This window comes from Pseudorca crassidens, chromosome X, assembly GCF_039906515.1.
Source record: "Pseudorca crassidens isolate mPseCra1 chromosome X, mPseCra1.hap1, whole genome shotgun sequence".
Lineage (NCBI taxonomy): Eukaryota > Metazoa > Chordata > Mammalia > Artiodactyla > Delphinidae > Pseudorca > Pseudorca crassidens.
This window is the reverse complement of record NC_090317.1, coordinates 129549378-129569436: the sequence shown is the minus strand read 5'-3', so window position 1 is coordinate 129569436 and position 20059 is coordinate 129549378. Positions and strand designations below refer to the sequence as shown.

Sequence of the window (20059 nt, the reverse complement as noted above, 5' to 3'; positions counted from 1 at the left end):
CTGTGGCAGGCTGGAGCCCTCACACTGTTTAGGATGTTATTAAGTAGACCATTCATCCGCCGGGAGCCCCAAGCCTCCCTGTGCCCCCCTCTGCTTGACGGACGTGTAAAGTATCTCTGACTTTCTACCGGCTGGTTTTCTCTTTCCTTTTACTTTTCACCAGACTGATATTGGGCGGGCTTTTAAGTGGTCTGTAATTCTGTTAGCGATCCTTTTGTGCTTCTAGATGAAACATCCGCCCCCAGCAGCAGCCCCTGAATGGAGATATCGCAGCTGATCAGAATAGAAGGATCCCTAGGGGCCTGACAATGGAGCCAGTCTTCCTAAGCTTGGTCCTGCAACAAACATGTTGACCTCCACTCGCCTGCTGCAAGCCCATTTGAGGGTTGACGTTGAGAGGGTTTCTGCTGCACGTGTGAGGAATATCGTTTCACTGCCCCAGTTGGTACCTATTGCTGTGACACGGCTCAGTTATTAAATAGTAAAAAAAAAAAAAAAAAAGTGATGAAGAATGAAGATGAAAGAATGAAGATGAGATTGGCTAGAAACTCTAGGGCTATTCTTCCATTCCATGACTCTCTTTGCACTCTTGCTAGATAAAGTGTGAGTCACAGGGGTGTTATTTTTGTTTTCAATAATCCCCGGTTCCCAGGTGAGTTGAATCATAAATGGCAGTAGCAGCGCTGGCCAAATAACGTGTCTTCAGGGGTGTCCTGATGATTTCTGCTCTAGTCTTGGTCCTTTTGGGGATGCTGTAATGGAATACCATAGACTGAGTGGCTTATGAACAAAAGAAATTCATGTCTTACTGTTCCGGAGGCTAGAAAACCAAGTCCCTGGCAGATTTGGTGTCTGGTGAGAGCCTGTTGCCCAGTTCATAGATGGCCGTCTACTCTCTGGATCCTTATATGGTGGGAGGGGCAAGGGAGCTCTCTGGGGCCTCTCTTATTTGGGTACTCAACCCATTCTGAGGGCCCCACCCTCATAACCTAATCACCTTCCGAACGTTACACCTCCCAATATACCATGCCGTTGGGGAAAAGGTTTCAACATATGAATTTGGAGGGGTCACAAAATTTCATTCTATAGCAGTCCTTAAGGCTGGGTTGGCATCTTGGTACCATCTTGAAGGAGAATATGATGCATTGGAAGTCACAGACAGACAGGAAATGAAATAGGAAGTCTGCCCCTACTGTCCTTATAGGCAACAAGCAAGAGGGGGAAGCCAGACAGTGGTCAGAAAACAGGACCCTTGTCTTCCTCCTTCAGGTTGGAGCTACATAAACACTGAGATGGTCTGAAAATGTCCTGGGAGGTTGCAGCCGTCTCTCTGGTCTCTGCTGGGGATATGACCAGGCTCTCAGAGGAAGTCAGTTCTTGGATCGTCTGATGTTCTCACATGGTTTGAGAAGGATGGGGAGGTACTGTCTGAGCCTGTGTCTTGATAAGTTGGGGACGAGGCGTGTGGCTCACCTGAGCCTTTGTGTGACAGGTAGGGGTTCTGAAATTTTCCGTACACTTTAATGAGGAGGTACAGAGGAGTTGAGAAGACCAGCGGGTCAACAGAGGCGGGAGAGAGGAAGGGAAGGTGGCCGTGTATAGACTTGGGGACCAGGGACATACACCTGGTACCAAGGGCTCCTGGGCACGTCCCCCCTGAAGGATAGACTGGACAGATGTCACTGAGTTCAGGAACCAGACCACACAGGCCCTTTCCCAGCAGAAAATGAGGATTCAGGGCATCCATGTGGATGGACCCAAAGCTCCCTCTCCCCAGTGCCATGAGGCCATGGTACTTTGCCTACACACGTGGACATCATCTTGCAGAGAAACAGTGGGCTGTGGAAATAGGAAAGATGGAGACCAGGAGACGAAACGGAAGAAACTGTCCTACTCTGAGTTGATGGGTTAAAGTTTATGATCACCTCCCCAGTCTTCAGGAGGTGAGAACGATTTGATTTACTTTTCAACAAGTAAAGAAGACCTGTTCTTTGCACATCTGAATGTAGCATGAGTACCTTCTCAGGTGGAGAAGAAGAGCTAAGTGGGATGCAGGTTCCTAATCTCAGCCTCTGAGATTATGCAAACATGCAAAATAGGAACCAACAAGTAACTTTTTCAGTAAAGCCCACAAAGGAACGTTGGCATTCAGGTCGTGTTTCTGTGAGAGGTTGAAGAGAATTCAAAGTTCCGTCATATTCTGCAGTTCCAGGGGAAGAAGGGTGACCCTCAAGATGCCGACAGGCAGGATTCTTTCTGGGCTGAGAAGTGAGGTGTAAGGCTCCCGTGAGCTCTGTCAGCTCTCTCCAGACATCGCGGGTCCCATGCCGTCTTTATGATAGAAACGCTGCAGCGCTGAGGATCAGAGTGAACACTGAGGATTGCATTATTAAAACCATATTTTTGCTGAAGACTTTTACCAAAATGAAATGTCTAGCTCCTATTGGTCTTAGGAGAGATCTGGCTAGTTTCAAACATCACGATTACAGAACTATGAAAACAGAGTCATTTATGTGTATATATATCAGTGGAGCTTGCACACAGATTTCTTTCCTGGGGTGACCTTTAAAAATGCATACCTTGGATTCAAAAATAATCTTTTGCAAGACATCTCCAAGTATCTAGCTTAAACGGGATGCTTTGCGAAGCGCTTTGCATTCCCTTAACGGTTTAATTGCTAAGGGCCTCTGCCATTGTCCACATCATAGTTAAAACAAAAGCCCTTTGTTTTCTCAAATCCACGCTGGGTAAGTATTCCATTTTAACTACATCCCATTTAGAGGGAGAGTCAGAAAGGCCGGGTGCAATTTTAGTTTTAATAATTTTAGATGAGCACAGGACATGCAAATGCCTTAATATTATTGTTCACTCATCAAAACCTAATTCATTGGAGGAACTCGAGGTCAAGTTCACAAACTCAAGTTACAAAACTGCTCAGCGGCACCCGGAGAGCATTTTCACTAAGTTAGGAACTTGTAAATTGGAAACTTGGAAATTTTGGAAGAATGAGTAAGGCATTCGCTCTTAATGGAACATGGCTCTATGTGGAAAATGAGATTGTTTCAACCATATGCACCCATGAGCTTATACAAGCTGAACGTAACTCAAAAAACCCAATAAATACCACACAGCAGGACAATCTAGCTCTGTAATATTTGGGAATTCTTTTGAAGAATTAGGTCCAAAAAGCATGTGGCAGGTATTTTTTGATGGGAAGGGAGTGAAGAGGGGCTCACTATAATTTTGAACATCAAAATTATATGTGGTCAGTCTGTATTGACACGACAAATTATTGATTTAAATTAACATATAACTTATTGCAATAAATGATTGAAGAAATAAATGGGGGAAAGTCAAATCTCCTGTACAGAAAAATTCCAAGTAATTTATGTAGCTACTCTGCCCTCATTCCAAAAGTAACTCTCCACTCCTTAAATGTGCCTTCCTTGCAAGGAGGTCAGTGTGGAAAGGGAGATAAAAGAGTAACATCACGGTGGAAAAAGCTGACAGCCATGACCTCAGCCAGGTGATCGAGGTCATTGTCCGGAACGGGGGAAACTTCCCCCTTTCCCCTCTCACGTTCTTGTCACTAGTTACCAAATTGTAATAAACTTGTCACAGTAATAAAATTGACACACGACCGTTTAACAGGAGGAAAAGAAACACATTGTGATTTGTGCACACGGAGGTCTTGTAGGCATGGGACCCAAGAAGCGGCCCAAACAGGCAGCTTTTATACTTTTTAGACAAAGAACGATAAGTGTGTGAAGAATTCATAGGACAGAGAAAGACATATAGGCTTTGGGTGCTCAACTGGTGAAGAATCTAAACAGAGTTTGGGCTTGGGGTGACCAGTTAAAAAAGTCACGAGGTTTGTTTCTACAGGCGTCTCGGCCTCGAATTCCCTGTCTCTGGATAAGGGTGTCCTTTTACCTCCAGATGCAGGGAGGATACCTTTCGCATGAGATGTGTTTTCTGCTTCAGGGAGACAGAGAGGAGGGTCAGCAGTCCGTCCTGTTTGCGCCATTTCATAAGTAACTTTAATTCAAAATACTTGGTATGCCAGGGAGGCATGGTTTGGGGTGACCTGCCCTGGACCCCAGCATCATCATCAACAGTGATATCCTGTACCTTTGATATAATGTGATGAAAATGGCAGTTCACCTCTCTGTGCTTCCTCTCCCAAACCTGTAATCTACAACCTTGTCTAATCTCGAGAGAAAAAAAGACAAACCCAAATTACCAGACATTCTCCAAAACACCTGTTCAGTACTTGTCAAAACTGTCAAGATGTGAAAAACAAGAAGAGATGGAGAAACGGTCACAGCTAAAGAGACATGATAACTAAGTCTCACGTGGTGTCTTGGATGATGGGGCATCAGGGCAAAAACAAGGGAAACCTGAATAAAGCATGGACGTTAGTTCAGGATAATGTATCTATGTTGGTTATTAATTGTGATGACTGTCACAGTGGAGATGTTAATAACAGGGGAAATTGAACGTGGGGTGCATGGAAACTTCCTGTACTGTCTTTGCACTGTTTCTATAAATCTAAAACTATTCTAAAATTAAAAAGTGTGTTATAAAGATAATAAATGTAAAAAGTTATATGTTGTCAAAAAATGGTAACAAATAAAGGTTTTCTGCAAAGAGCCGCTCAATTTGATGTCCTCCATTGCATGATGCTCTTGCTGTTTTGTTTTTGGTTTTTTTTTCCTCATAGTAGATCACAAACATCCTGCACCATCTTGCATGGCTGCCGGAGCTTTTAATTATGTAACTGGTGTGCTGTAACTGTTGTCATGGGCAGTTCACGTCTCCTCCACCATATGGGATACTACTTCAGTGTGTTACTTACAAACGCCCTTCTGCCCTTGAGTTTCTTCAGCACTGGACAAATACCTCTGCTTTTGTACTCTGTTTTCTGCCTTAAATCACACACTGTGTGCCTAAACCTCTCTCCCACAGTTTTGTAACGACTGAGAGACACAGTAACTCTCATCTTATTCCCACGGTGCTTTGCCTAATGGGTAATGGCGGGTGCTCTGAAAATATTTGTTCAATGAATGTGCACCATGAATTTGAGGATCTTAAAACCATTACAAAAAAGAATGGCGGTTCCAAACTCTCAGATTTTACTTCTTTCATCTTTATTTTGCCAGGCTATACTTCTGGAGCTCTTTTAGGGCGATGGGTCTTCGTTTCTGTGCGAGGGCTTTCTCTAGCCGTGGCAAGCGGGGACCACTGTACTTTCAGTTTTTTAGGGAGCCTCCACACTGAAGGTTTAACCTGGCAAAATCTTCTTTCTTTCATCTTTATTTTATTTATTTTATTTTTCCAGTTTATGCTTGTGGAGCTCTTAGGGAGATTGGTAACTGTGAACGCATTATTAAAGATTTCCAAGGAGGACAGTTCTACAAGATTCTGCAGGACTCCATTTCAGAATATTAAATCTAAAATGTATCCAGAGAAACCTCTCCTCCTCTCTAGCATATTTTTGAGGGTTTTGATTCATGTGCCCGTAGATGCAGCAGAAGGTAACTAGGAAACCAGGAGGCCTGTTCTTGGTACACCTGAGCCGGCACCTGGGAGCCTCACAGAAATAGCTGGGGGCTACCTTGAGAGAGGCTAATTTCTAGCAACTGGGCTGGTGGGAAAGTAAACTATGACAATCCTGGCATTAAAAATAAAGTTCTCTTTGTTGTGATGGGCTGTTGCTGTCTGTAGCACATTAATTTAGATGTCTTTGAAGGGGAGCAAAACGTGCCACCCCACAATGTCTCTTTGGCATGTGGATTATTTGGAGCTGAAAACAGTCAAGGCAAAAGACTCAGGAAGAAACTTTGACCTACCCCTAACTGCCTAAAGGATGTAGACAGAGGATCTGTTCAGGAAGAGGGCCATCACCCTAGATAACTAGACTGTGAACTAAGTGTGTAGACTTAAATTATGTGCTAACTAGAACACCCTGTCTTGTGGCCTATCCAACATGCATTGTACATCTGCTCTAACCATTAAAGAAAAGGATATGTTGTCCAGAAGTAAAGAATGTCCATTTTGGGCTTCCCTGGTGGCGCATTGGTTGAGAGTCCGCCTGCCGATGCAGGGGACACGGGTTCGTGCCCCGGTCCGGGAAGATCCCACGTGCCGTGGAGCAGCTGGGTCCGTGAGCCATGGCCGCTGAGCCTGCGCGTCTGGAGCCTGTGCTCCTCAATGGGAGAGGCCACAACAGTGAGAGGCCCGGGCAAAAAAAAAAAAAAAGAATGTCCATTTTGAAGACAGGGATAGATGCGTCCCTTCCTGGGAGGCCATTGCTGATCCACCTTTGATGGTTAGACTCCCTCCCCGGGTGCCAAGGCCATACTGCCTCGCTGTGTATGTGCTGATATGTCTTTTTGAAACCTCGAAGGAATGTGCCCGTGGAATGTTTGATGTTCTTTGCTCTGGTGAGATATAAAAATATGCTGAACACCATGCTTCTTCAGAGCAGTTCCTCAGCTAACTGAGAGGCTGGCTCCTGGACGATGTAGTTCTCAGCTTGGCTCAAAACAAAACAAAGCGAGAAAACAAAAACAAAACAAAAAGCTGCTTTTCTTTTCCTATTATAGATTTATTGATTGTTTCTATTGAAAATGGCCATGAGGGTTTTCCGTATTTTTGCTACGATAAACAATGCTGATTTAAACATGCTTCTTCTTCTCTTCTCGTGTGCCTGTGCAAACATTGACAGAAGACTTGTTCCTCTTAGGAGTGGGATTGCTGAGCCACTGGTGTCTGGCTGTTCAGCTTTACAAGTTAGAGAGAAATTGCTCTTCTGAGTAGCTATGCTGGTTTGCACCCAAAGTGACCCCGTGTCATATAAGAATTCCCACTGAAACGCACCTTCCTACCACCCAGAATTTTCAGTCTTCTTAATGTTATCCATCTTGTGGGTAGGAATAGAATCTGTTTGCAGTCTTAATCTGTATTCGTGATTATTTTGGACACCGGTTGATACGTTAATGAGATAGTCTAGTTTCCTTATCTATGAAAACTCTGTTAAATGTTTTGCCCGCTTTTATACTGAATTGTACGTCATTTTCTTTTTGATTTAAGGAGCTCTTTGTATGTCTTGGTTACTTACCTACATTATTGAGTTTGCAAACATCCTCTTTCGGTTTGCGGCTTTCCCCTCTCCCTCGGTTTCTTTATTCTACCGTGAATGATCAGAAGTTCTTAATTTTCATGTGGTTGAATTTTTTAATTCTTTTATTTAGAGTTTATGTTTTTTGTGTCTTAAGAAAATATCTGTCTTACCCAGGAAAAGGTTACAGTGTATTTTCATATAAAAGTTTCTTACAGGTTTCTCTTTTACTTTCATGTCCTTAATCTATCACTAATGAATTTTGCTTCCCTTACATATCTGGGCTTTTTATTTTTTCTATTGGTCACCAGTTATTCCATCACATTAATTGATGAGTCCATCTGTTCGTGGAGGATATGCAATGCTACCTGTGTATTAGATTAAGTGTCCATACATCTACCAGTATGTTTCTGGATGAATTTGTTCATTCTTTAAAAATTTTTATTTTATTTTTTGACCATGCTACGTGGCATGTGGGATCTTAGTTCCCCGACCAGGGATCAAACCCATGCCGCCTGCATTGGAAGCACAGAGTCTTAACCACTAGAGCGCCAGGGAAGTCCTGAATTTGTTCATTTTTGAACCAACAATTTTAATTGACTATAGAATGTATTTAATGTTTTCTTAATGTACTTCGCCATACATTTTGTGCATGTTTCTTTTAACTTTATTACTAGATACCATATATTTTATAAGAAACCATAATTAAAAAAAAATTTTTTTCTGAGTTGTTTCTAATTCATTCAAATGCAGTACAGTTGTGTTTTTATTTGCGTTACGCGGGCCTCTCACTGTCATGGCCTCTCCCGTTGTGGAGCATAGGCTCCAGACGCGCAGGCTCAGCGGCCATGGCTCACGGGCCCAGCCGCTCCGCGGCACGTGGGATCCTCCCGGACCAGGGCACGAACCCGCGTCCCCTGCATCGGCAGGCAGACTCTCAACCACTGCGCCACCAGAGAAGCCCATTCAAATGCAGTACAGTTTTTATATTGATGTTGTGATAGGCCAGCTTCTAAATTCTTATATTTGTTCGCTAATTGGTCTGTGGAATGTTTTGGGTTTTCCACGTAGCAATTGTTTCATCCATCAACCTTGATATCTATTTCTCTATCCCATCTTTATCCTTTTGATTTATATACGCATTTAATTTTGTATTATATAGGATACGGTCTTCAGTGCAATATAGAACAGAAATGGTTCCTGTCTTGCCCTGGCTATGAACTGTAGGTTGGTAGTAGTTTTTTTAGGTAAAGATGTTTATTTCTCTTCCTATTTCCCTAAGTATCTGTATCATGAATAAGTGCTGAATAAAATGTCTAGTAAATTTGCTTTAAGGAGACTTTGACTTTTTTCCTTAAGAATATCACGTTTGTGGCATCTTACCAATAATAAGACAGGTGTGTAATATTGTAAATTCATTCCAGTGCTTGTGAAGTGTAAAAATTAGCCTGTTAATAAGAAGATGCTGTCAGATGGATAGAAAAGCAAATAGATAATGAATCCTTCTCAAGTGTGATATGCCTCATACTTTATCAGGATGTATTATTGATAATTTGATATTGAATTATGAGACAGAATGCTTCCACATCACAGTTCATCATACTGGATTGGCTATTAGTGATAGGATTAAGATCATACCATGCTTAACAATTTGTTTATGTAATATCTTGAATGACATCGATAAATATCATTTGGTAGAATCCCAAAATCTCAAAAAGTTTTTAAAAATAAATTTGCTAAAATATAATGTACGTGCAGTGTTCGTACACATGTCCTGGCTTTGTCTAGAGGCGCCTGTCCCATAACGTTAATGAGTACCCCGAGATATTGTTCCAGAGGGACCCCCTGGACGCTGCAGAGACCTGTACAGTGTCTCTGAACTGAATCAGGTAGCTTTCCACATGTGGAGCCGTGGGATCAATAAGCTTGACCTTCAAGGCTGGGGACCCGACGTAGCCTCTGGTTGAGCCCGCTAGATGCTTTGTCATTTAGCTTAGGGCCACTGGTCTGTATTTGTTCTTCAGCATTTGCAATCCTGCCGCAGTCCTGCGGGGTGCCATGGATATAATCATCTCGGTGTGAGGAGCCTCTAGGGTGACTTTGAGAAAAGAACACACACAGATTCAGGTCGGATGGGCAGGTACCACTTCCCAGGGAGTCCTCTGTTCCATAGCGATGTATCACGTTGAGGTGAAGGGTGCCTTTTGGTATTCAGGGTGCGACTGTGATCTCCAGACAGATTTTGAGTAATTACATTCTGCAGTCCTCTGTCATAGCAGTCAATTACGTATGTCTAAGAACAGAGTTAATGTCCTTGCCAATCCGTGTCATCTTGTTAAGAGGAATGGAAGTTCGGTCTTTAGGTGGGGGCAATACACCCAGGCCTCTCATGCCTTTTGTATCCTGCAAGATGTCAGCGCAGTGTATATTTCCTGGTAAGGGTGCACGTGACCGTTCCCTTGGGACAGAGAAATGTCCATTTATTTTGTGCAAAAAGCAGCTGAAATAGAGATTCCATTAACCCGCTTTTCCCTTTTGCCCACTCAAGGCTTTGTTTCCTACTAATAAAATAATGTATTCAAGAAAAGAAGCTTTGTGTTGAAACGTTGTCCTATGAATTTCCTGAGGTCCTGAATTCAAAATCTTCTAAAGAACAGTGGTGGTAACCAGTCCTCAGCATTTTCCTTTAGATCTCTTTTTCATTACATTTATTTAAATAAACATCTTAATACTGTTCTACCGACTGACAGACCAAGTTATGGATACTGTTACACCAAAGCAGTCTGAGCGAGCATAATGTTGATATTCTGATCATAATCATTTTTCTCTGAGAAACTGTTATATGGTTTTAATGTCTTGGATTCTATTTTAGTTCCAATGTTGCCTTAACATTAAGTTCAAGTACAGTCTTTACAACTCGCTCTAATATAATAAGATGCAGAACACAATATACTTGAGGAATTAAAGCTTGAAGCAATAATTTAAAATATCAATGGTTAATTAAGGTTTGTAGGGTTTATTTATTTATTCTTGCTCATATGTGGATCCTTTAAATTTTTATTTATTTATTTATTTATTTTTACAGTAGGTCCTTGCTGGTTATCTCTTTTAAATATAGCAGTGTGGACACGTCAATCCCAAATTCCCGGTCTATCTGTCACCACCACCCCCGCCACCCTTCTCTAAGTCTGTGAGTGTGTTTCCGTTTTGTAACTAAGTTCAGAAAAACTCAGCTCTCAGTGAGAATGGATGTTTACCTCTCTTCATTCCTTATTTTCAAGATCTTTCTTTATAAAATATTTGCGTTTCATAAATCTGTGTCCTGGAAATCCTAAACTGAAAATAACAGATGGAATCTTTTCCTATAGATTATGGTACAAAAGTTTTCCAGAGTAATTTAAGGCTTGGGGGCTAAAAAGTCATGTGTGGTAATTTCCCCCAAACACTTCCTAAGGAAAAACAACAGAAAAGGCAGAAAACAGGTTTATGTCCTAAGAGCTTGAAACATGAGGAAGTCTGATTTAATTTAATTAGCACCACCCCGTCTACCTGAACTTTGGGACTATTCATATGTGTATTTCCTATCAAAGACCTGTTTCATCAGCACAGACTCTTTTCTAATTCTGTGGGTTAGCAAGTGTTGATAGAAATCCACATGAGAGATTACTCGCAGACTTGAGAGAGACTGAGAAAGGGAGAGAGAGAGAGAGAGAGAGAGAGACAAAGTTTCCTCTTTTCCTCATTTTTTGGCCGGTGTGCAGGGAGCTCAGGACCAAGTTTTTTTTGTGTGTAACTGTAGATTCCATTAAAAAGCTTCACTTTTAAACTCTAAGTCTTCTCCTGTCTTATTTTACTTTCTTGGCTTTTGCCTTCTTAGTTCTTAGTGCTTTGGGATTTCCTTTACCCAGATCATTTATTATTGAGCATCTTCAGATATTTGTATTATAAAATATTAAAGAGTAAAATGAGATCGCTTTACAGTTTTTTAAAACGTAATCTAACCTTCAAGCAGTCAAGCGTTCTAGACCAGCCATCAGCAAACGTTTTCTGTAAAGGATCAGTTAGTGAATATTTTGACTTTGGGCGCTCTGCGGTCCCTGACGCAACTACTCAGCTTGGCCGTTTCAGGGCACAGTTAACCACAGACAGCAGGTAAGGGACCAGGCATGGCTGTGTTCAATGAAACTTGAGGTACAGACACTGACATTGGAATTTCTTATAACTTTCACAGGCTGTGATATTTTCTTCATTTTTTTAGTTCCCCTCCCCCAAAGATTTAAACCCCTTCTTAGCTTGTGGGTTATACAAAAACCGGGGGTGGACGTGAGCTGCCGTGGTGGGCAGACCCCGTTCTGGATCACACCCAGTTACGAACCTAACTGGAAGGCGGTGCTCCTGCATCCTGTACCAGCACCTCAAGCTCTGCAGTCATCTCGACAAGTCAGAGGGATACGTCTGCGTTGTCCCGTGTATTTACCTTGATAGGATATTGTTGTTTGTGTGCAGTGGAGCGTGAGGGTTATTTATACTAGTACTCAAGAACAGGTTTGGGAGAGATAAATGACTAATAAAACAACACAGGCAGACCCTCATGTTGAGTATGAACGGCCAACCTGGTCTTTGGGGACACCAAAGGGACAGCTTGGTGATTTTTTAGGGTGATAACTTTTCTTATAAGACTAAGAAACCAATTAGGTTTGCTTAATGCTACATTCATTCTGCTTTTAGAAAAAAAAAAAAGTATAAGCTTTTGTCATGAATACATTGCTTTTGCATATTTTTCCAGAAATTTTTCAGCAGTCTTGGGATTAAGTTGTTGAGTTCCACCAGACCCCAAATGATCAAGTTCCCTGCCTAACATTTAGTCTGCCATCACCCGAAATCTGCCTTCTTCTCCTAGCACTGTGGTGAAATGCTTCTCAAATATCACCAGAGACTTCCTAATGACCAAAGTCAACTGTATCTTCTCATTCTCCTTATACATGATGGAATAATACAGGTGGGCCCTTGATTGCCCTGAAGAGTTGAGGTCCTGGGTATTGTTACTCCACGTCCTGATTGGAAAGGCTGGTATAACTATTTCACATAACTGCCTCTGACCATCAAATTCATTGCCTAAAGACTGCACATGAGCCTCATTTCTCTATTGAACGGATGTGTATTGATTACCCATTGTGTGCGAGACATTGTGCCTGGCCCTACAGAAACAAATATTTCTCTTGTCCTCTCACACATAAATAATTAACATGGGAAATAGTCTCTTCATTTATTTGTATTTCAGTTTTTAAAAAGTGTTTGGTAAGCTAGTGAATCCAGTTTTAGCGCTATGCTCAAATGGTTTAAATCTCTAGCGGTCCACATCTGCCACATACAGGCGCCACGGTGAACACTTGGATTTAAATGCCAGGGTTTGGGAAACTCTCCAAATTATATGTTCAACACTGCTTTAGGAAAATGCATTTCAAAGTTATATGTTAGCATAAATATCCAAATTGTGAAATGTGTTAACTTCACACACTGTCAATTAACTTATCACTTAAAGTGTGAGTAGGAGCTGAACTAAATGAGAGCTGATTATTTCAGTGTGCATTTTTCAGTGTGACTGTAAGTCTGGCATTTAGACCCAGGTAACAGACAATGAAATACTAAAACAACATGACAACCGCATGCATTTAAACTTTAAAATTAACTCACAGAAAATACCTTCGAATGATGATGGTGTCACCTGTAAATGACTGTCATCCGACTCCACAAATATTGATGAACTTGTCAACTTTGAAATTGCTACTGTTGAGTTTTACTACGTGCGTTCCATGTGTGTTTTGGAAATGGAAGTTCTTCTCTGGAACTTGGGGAAGTTTCATTATGAGAGGGCCCAAAGCAGCCTGCATGGAATAATCTAGGTGATAAGAAAGAGCAGACTTGTCAACAGGGTTCTCTCTCATGTATTTAGCTTGGTGTGTCTTTCAAGGATGCTTGAGAACCTGTCTCTTGACAGAGCCCGCACACGTAGCCCAAGACAGTTATCTCCAGCGGGGACACACTCCAGCACTCGGAATGAACTTGTGGTTCCATGAAAATAGCCATCTCCTTATCATGAATATCAGAACTGTTGCCCAGAGAGTCTATCCTGAGGGATGACTTAGCCACCAATTCCGTAGTCTGCAGAGCCTGGGCCGTGATCAGTATGGCATCTAAGTCAGAACAAACAAGATGCTCTTTTCACAGGCAGCAAAGCTGTGTGCAGAAGGCAGCCTTCCTCTCCGTTGACTTTGTCTGCATGCAGAAGGTAGCCTTCCTCTCCGTTGACTTTGTCTGCATGCAGAAGGTAGCCTTCCTCTCCGTTGACTTTGCACGTGTTTTGAGGCTGTGAAGGGTTCTGTTTGGTTGGCTTGTGCACGTGGGATGGAACATTTGGTGGAGCCTGCGCTTCGCTGATAGGTTTATTCCAAAGCTGACAGCTGTCACTCAGGCATTGCTGAGAGGTACTTTTTTTGGCTCTAGAGGTGGGAAGGTGTCACTTGGGTAGTTCTACAGAAAGTAGACCATTGCTATGTATTAATGTTTTTCTAGGAAAAACGACTCAGGGAGAAGGGAAGTGTCACAGAATGCTTTCTTTTAAATTTGACCCAAGGGCTTGGAAGTTTTGAATACAGCTCTTAGGTGGGCCTTGCATTTCATCCGTTTGTGTGTATGGACACGCTGTGAACTTATAGAGCCCTAAAGAGCTTCGGACTCACATGTCTTCCCTTTGAGCCTCACAAGTATTACGGATCTTGGACAGACTTGAGAATAGACCAAACATTACAATCTAAGGTGGACGAAACCAGCCCCGAGGATGTACATGGGTCAGCTGGTAGCCAGCATGGGGGTCTGGTCCCAGTCAGCCACCTGACCTCGACTCACAGAGGAAAGAGGCAACTCCATGGGCCTGGAAAGCATCTTACCTTTCGAAAGATGTAACAGAAGAAACTCAAGCCAGCTTAAGCCGAACGCTCCAGGCTGGGAGAAAGAATCTTAGCTGACCCCCTGTGGCAGCAAACAGGAGCTGTGGCTCCGAGAATGTCCAGGTGGGGGAGGATGCCGTTGGATTATGGCAGTGAGCTCCCCTGACAGTTCTGGACGAAGTCTTGACAGATGCCTGGGATGGAAGATTGGCAGGACTGGCCTCCTCTGATCTGCATGTGAGCTCCAGCTGCAGTCTGGAACAGCAGTGTGCAGCGTATCAGATGCTGGTGTGACTCAGCTTGTGTGCACACCATCCACAAAGGTCACCCAGTGGGCATTGTCTGACCACAGGAAGGAGCAAAGCAGAAGCCCTGGGCTGTTGCTTTGCCAGTGACCCTCAGCCAATGCGTGTAAAATGTCCCAGTCGTTTGACCCCACAGTTGGGTGGCTTTGAGGCATGTTCTGCAGTCTCTGGTGAGGGGCGTATGGGTTGAGCCCCTTTCTCCACAGGGGTACCCACTTGTTAACACTTTCTCTCCTGGCTTTTCCATCTTCCCTGTCTCACCTTTCCAAGTCCTCTTCCCCAATAAATGGTGTGCATCCTAGCCTTGCCTCCTGATCCTGGGGGAGTCAAAACTAAAACAGTGTCGACGATCGGGGAGTAGGACCCTCTGCATTCTCTGAACACATCCACCAAGTGCAAAGGATGCCATCCGGCAACTTTCTTATTGTACACACACACACACACACACACACACACACACACACACACTGCTTTCCTTCATCAAGCAGGAGGTGTGTTACCTAACATGAGGCTCCATGTGTCTGTTGGTGAAAGAGTAGTCTGCAGACTTCTGGCTGCAATATTCATTGTATCGTGTCCTGATTCTGTGGACCAAGCAAAGGAGATCAATACTTTTCTATCCAGGTTGCAGAGATATGACTGTGGACCACAGTCCCTAAAAGTTGACTGTGCTTATTGATCTACTTCATCCAGAAAGCACTCAGATTCCTCTGTGATTCTGCCTCTCCGGAGGATGGAGGTGTTGCCAGGCTTGAGGGAAATGTTCACAACAGCTCCCGGCGTCTGTGAGTTGGGGAAAGAGGCCGCTCACTGCTCTGACCCTGGAGTGTGAGGGGTAGAAAGCCAGCGCCTGGGATTTCCCTTGGGTCTTCAGCTAAAGTTCTTGGTAAAGTGAGATTTAAAAATATAAAATGATTCAATTGCAACAATAATGGCAAACAACTTGGATGTTGAAAGAGTAAGGGAATATCTGCGTCTCAGACTCAGTTTCATGTGGAGCGTAGTAGGACACTATTCTGAATATGACATGACCCCAGAAGTGCATTGGGGAAAACCATTTTCTGGGCAGAGGTAATGAGGGAACACACTCCATGCCACAGTCAGGGCTATCAGGAAACCGATGACAGACACAAATTGGGTCACTGTGCCACAAGTCTGAGTTTTAACATCATACTGAGCTCTCCCTAATAAAAAAAAAAAAATTACATCATTTTTTAAAATATATTTATCTTGGGCTATGTTGGGTCTTCATTGCTGCGCACAGGTTTTCTCTAGTTGTGGTGAGCAGGGGTTACTCTTCGTTGCAGTGTGCGGGCTTCTCATTGCGGTGGCTACTCTTTGTTGTGGAGCACGGGCTGTAGGCGTGCGGGCTTCAGTAGTTGTGGCTCGTGGGCTCTGGAGCGCAGGCTCAGTAGTTGTGGTGCACGGGCTTAGTTGCTCCGCGGCATGTGGGATCCTCCCAGGTCAGGGCTTGAACCCATGTCCCTCGTATCGGCAGGTGGATTCTTAACCACTGCGCCACCAGGGAAGCCCTACATTATATTTTAGTTGCCTCTTTGCTTGTAGTTGTAACTCCAGTCCACAGTACACTGGAGTCAGTCAATGGATAGATGGTTCTTGCATGAAGGAATATGTGTGCGTGTGTGTGTGTGTGTGTGTGTGTTGGTAACTTTTTGCTAATCCCTGATTACTCCATTGCACATACACTTTCTTGGGACCACTTTGTGCTAGTGATATAATGCAAAAGAATTTACCTCATTTTCCTAACCATAGCCCAACAACAGCAAAAGCAACGAAGCACTAAAAATGGTGAACACGTACTTTTGTGTTTTATTTGAGATGGGATACATAAGGAGGTCTTTGCACATAGAGATCTATACATCATAAATGCAATTTGAAAACTGATGGATTTATTTTGACAGTTCCAATATTTCCTCATCACCACGTTTTATTCCAACTTGTTCCTAAACAAATGCAGTAAGGAATCACACACTGTATATGCCCCCTTCAAGATCTGAAACAGAACTTTTACTAAATAAAGTGAAGCTAACAACTGATGACTGTAATGGCTTATGAGTGATAGCGATTTAAATGTGGATACCCAGTGCTGTTAGGGAAAGAAGTTTGATGACAATTCACCGAAAATTTTGTATGCTTAAACATCTGCATATTCCATCATTCTAACACGTGACTGGTAATGACAGTATTTCATTTATATTTGTCCTCCACTTTTTCATCAGAAACTTCACATTCTCTAAACTATGCATGGATGCTTTAATCTGTATAGTTAGTTGGAAGAAAATAAAAAGACCTTTCTAGTAAACCTCTATGACGACTCTGCTGACGCCGTCTGTTGCCTTTGGTATTTGAAGCCAGCTAAAACAATGTTCAGGGTCTCCTGATAAACACGCAGTATCTGAATACGGCATATCTGACTTGAAATTCCCCTAAGTGATTTCAGCTAACCCAGGGCACTTCATTGAAGTGACATTCTTACCTAGGGGCAGCCCCATAGCACAGAATCCAAAACATAAAGTGATCAACTTTAGTGAATTTCATCATCTTTCAGGTCTATCCATTAAAAAAAAAAAAATCTGACTTAGGACTGATCTTATCAATTACTCATCGTTCTTTGGACACTGTGAGATTGCCCAATTCCCAGGCTCTCAAATATGATTGTAAAAATTGTTTGTTTCTTCTGGTAAGTCTTTTTTCCATATCCCAAACCCTTCTTATAACCATCAATTTTATGTAAAAGAAATGGTGGCTTACGTGATTTTTAAGATGAAGTATTGGATCTCTTTTACTACCCTTGATGACCAGGAATCCTAGGTTAATGCTTAATAACTTTTACTGCCAAGACATTCTTTATAATCTCTCATCTAAGCTTCCCTTGTTGGCATTTAAATCCATTTATTCTTGCTCTGTGAAGGCTAAGAAGAGTTGGCCCGATTTCTCTCCATAATAACCCTTCATTTACTTGAAAATTACTGAGTCACTCTTCAGAGTAAATGTCCCCAACCTCCTTTGCCTTTCCTCGTTCCCATGTTTACTCTTCCTTATGTGTGTTATCCTAGATGCAGTAATGCTCTAAAAGCAGGGTGCGCATGGGCTGTAAACTTCTCACTGTAGGGCCTCCCACGCCTTCTCTGGAGACAGCCTCGCAGTGATCGTGCCCAAATTACGGGGGCACTGGCTCCAGTGGCTGCAGTTGATTGATCCAAGGGCACAGCTAATTCAGGGTTGACCGTCATCACAGTCCTCAGATGGGACTTTGGGACTGATATCAGAGGCTGGACATTAGGAGGCTGCCCTGTGTTTGTGGTCCCTCTGACAGGTGCCCAGTCATCTTCAGCTGAGGTCTCCGGAGTGGTACTCCTCTTTCCTGGGCTTGTGGGTGGTTTTCTTCAACTCTTTCAGTTATTTATTGGGAAACCCAGCACATGCCCGTGGAGGGCTTCAGGTGGCAGAAATTGATGCCTGCCTCTGGAAGTCAAAAGAACCCCAAATGCATGTTTCAGGGACGCACCTCTCAGACAAAAACAGCGTTCTGCCCAGATCCTCATGGAAGGATTAAGTGACCGCTGGAAACATCTTGTACCGCATGTCTCTCTGTTATTCGGGATTAAGGGCTTGGACTCTACACATCACTTTTTATTGTGTAAACATCAGAGATGGCGTAGATGACTATTTAAATTATTTGTGTGCAGACTGGTCTCCCATTTCCTATGAGTCTCTGAAGGAAAGGATTGGGGATTGTGCAGGTCTGATTTGCCAGCGTCTTCACTGGGATGGGGCTGTGGCTTCCCAGCACATGTTTATTGAATGAAAAGTTTAAGTAAAAGTGAATGAGCCCCGAAGGGATAAATTGGGAAATTGGGATTGATATGTACACATTACTATGTATAAAACAGATAACTAATAAGAACCTGTTGTATAGCACAGGGAACTCTATTCAGTAGTCTGTAATGGCCTATATGGGGAAAGAATCTAAAAAAAAAAAAAAGAATTTGAAGCAAATTGACTTGTGTGGAAGGAATATAAAGAAAACATTGGGTAGTTTGGGCAGAGCATAATTAGAACAGGATGTATTAACTACATTCTCTGGTTTTCAAAAGTTTGAATTGTTATAAAATTTTTGATGTGCTATTTCAATTTTCAGTAGCAAATAAACGTGTGTATAGAGGATCTACGTAAAAAAAAAATAAAGTTGAGGTGGTGATACATTTAGTTTGTGCTTAATGAGATATATTTCTCTTTCTTAATTTTGTGAGGTTTATGGTTTCTGTCATCTTCTTAACATGTATAACTTTGTGGATTCTTTTCTGGTTTTAAGTAAATGTGTACTTTTGTACTTCAGAAAAAAAGTAAGTGAGCCCCTTTCTACAGCCACGCAGTGGGTCTTGGCCTTTATAAAGGAGAGAATTCCGGGCAGTCTGCCTGAAACCGCAGAATCAAAGCAAGAAGTAACCTAGCGTGTGCAGCATGAAAATATTGAGAGTGGAGGTATAACAGGTGTCGGGAGCCTATAATAAGGAGTGACCTATGCTAGATTTATTCCATGCTCTATCACTCTAGTAACGAGAAGAAAAATACCAATATGACCAAAACATACAATGCATCTAGACACATTTGTATGGAGGGAGGAGAGGAAAAGGTTTGGTTAAGAATAATCAGGAAGGGGCTTCCCTGGTGGCGCAGTGGTTGAGAGTCCGCCTGCCGATGCAGGGGACACGGGTTCGTGCCCCGGTCCGGGAAGATCCCACATGCCGCGGAGCGGCTGGGCCCGTGAGCCATGACCGCTGAGCCTGCGCGTCTGGAGCCTGTGCTCCGCAGCGGGAGAGGCCACAAGGGTGAGAGGCCCGCGTACCGCAAAAAATAAAAATAAAGAATAATCAGGAAGGGGGTGGGGAGTGATCATCTAATCCCCATCCTCATACTTGTGTCTCTCATCTTGCTTTATTATCTTTGTGGTGCTTATCAGAGTCTAACCGGATATAAGTTGTACTTAGTTGTCTGGTTTATGTTCTGTCTCTCTGCATCTTGAAAGACTTGGGGGTGGTGGTGGAATCTTGTCTGTTTTGTTGCACCCATGGAGCCAGAAGGGTGCACGACACATAGTGGGACCCCACAGTACTTGTTGAATGTTTTATGTTGGATGAAAGACCAGTAGAAGGAGTGATGTTGCTGCCCTGGGTGCTCTGTCTACCCACAGACTTTGGCAAACAGGGAGTGAGATTCTGTCATGGACCAAGTTGCTGAACTGGGAAATAGGCTTCTCTATCTCTATGATTTCTTGCAATCCTTCAGCAGCTTCAGCAAAACTCGTTTGTTCTCCGCAAGGAGAAAACTAAGGCAAAAAACTCCTCAGTACCTTTGTCCTATCCACCAGTCCCCTTGGAAAAAACAACATTGGTTTACCTTCAGGGCGATTGCAAAGACCTAGAAAGTTAGATGAATTCCTCTAGCATTCCAGAACATTTTTGCATCTGCTCTGGGGTATTTGATATTCCCTGAACAAGGAGTTTTGTTTGGGGAGGTTTAGATAGAGCTTTTCTTTGGCCACAGGAAATAACAACCTTAAATAAAAAAAGGTCTCCATGAGCTGACACCCGCATGCATATGTTGTAATTAAGTTGTAATCAGATCAGCCAGAAATAATGCAAAGGTATAATTATTGATTT

At 42.8% G+C, this 20059-nt stretch overlaps 1 long non-coding RNA gene across 1 annotated transcript in view; it reads left to right on the top strand.

The window, feature by feature from the left end:
• LOC137216946 (uncharacterized) overlaps positions 1-20059 on the top strand; it is a 187752-nt gene that overhangs the window by 60602 nt on the left and 107091 nt on the right. The gene's annotated exons all lie outside the window — the stretch shown is intronic.